This window comes from Penaeus monodon, chromosome 21 (assembly GCF_015228065.2).
Source record: "Penaeus monodon isolate SGIC_2016 chromosome 21, NSTDA_Pmon_1, whole genome shotgun sequence".
NCBI lineage: Eukaryota > Metazoa > Arthropoda > Malacostraca > Decapoda > Penaeidae > Penaeus > Penaeus monodon.
Genome location: NC_051406.1, coordinates 37,691,968 through 37,693,100, shown reverse-complemented (window position 1 = coordinate 37,693,100; position 1,133 = coordinate 37,691,968).

The window sequence follows — 1,133 nt, the reverse complement described above, 5'->3', positions numbered from 1 at the left end:
CCCCCTACGCTTTGTATGGAGTACTGCAAGTATTCCCACTTCGAGGCCGATTAGCATGGTCTACAAGGGCCTACTCGCCATGCTCATTGAGTCTGAATAGGAACGCCTCAGCTCCCTTCATCTTTGTGGATCTCTTCGCCTGTCTTCTTATCTCCGGCCTCACCCCTTCCAGCCGTCCCCGCCAACCCTTCTCCCTTCCCCCGTGACCCGGATTACCGGCCAGCATCCGACCCACACGAACGTCGCCGGCTTCACCACTTCCTGTCGCCGCTTCCTTCCCTCGGACGTCTTGGATATCGGCCCTTTGTCGTCTTCCGCCCCCGCGCCCTGCCTTCCCCTCTTGCGTTTAATTGTCCGTGATGAGGCGTGGCCCGGCCCCCCGCCCCCTCCTCCCTGGGGGCGACACCGGGCGGCCGTCTTGATTGCGGCATTTGTCTCGTCGTCGCCTTCGTCGAGGCGCGCGTGATGGAGGGAGAGGTCTTCGAGGATGACTTTTCCGACGCATTTTCTCCAGCGCCCGACGGGACCGGACGGGCACGCTGCCTCCGGGAGACACCGCACCCACCTCGGGAGGACGCCGGCGATCAGAGAACAACCAGGGCAGTGGCGAGGAGGCCAGGCAGGGAGAGGAACGTGTCCGGAATGCGAAGGTTCCCTCGAGTTTCTGACACAGGAAAGAAAATCAAGAGCGCGTCTTTCGTCTGTAATGGATGCTAAATTAGCTTTTGCTTGCCTCCTCCCTGGACCCCAACCCACCCCTTTGCTCCCCCAGTCCCGCTGCTACATGCAGGACACGCCGTTTGGACACGACACGGGTCTAATGTGACACGACAGGCCGCCTCGTGCAAGTTCACGGTGTATTTCTCGGATGTCGCGTGTCGCTCCTCATGTGAAGGAATATATTCTCGTTGTGCTGTAATGTACTTCTTTGCGTTAGCCAAGTGGCGGGACTGAATAGCTTAACTTATTTCAAGGGAGAAAAACAGTTGCGAGGAAAGTTAAAATTGGGAAGATAAGTTAGATTAGGCCGGGAAATTCGGACGGGAAGATGCTGTTACATCTTGGGGATAAGGTAGGGGATGAAAAGGGTTTCGGGAAGGGGAGGCGAAGGAAAGGAAGACGTGAGCTCGACG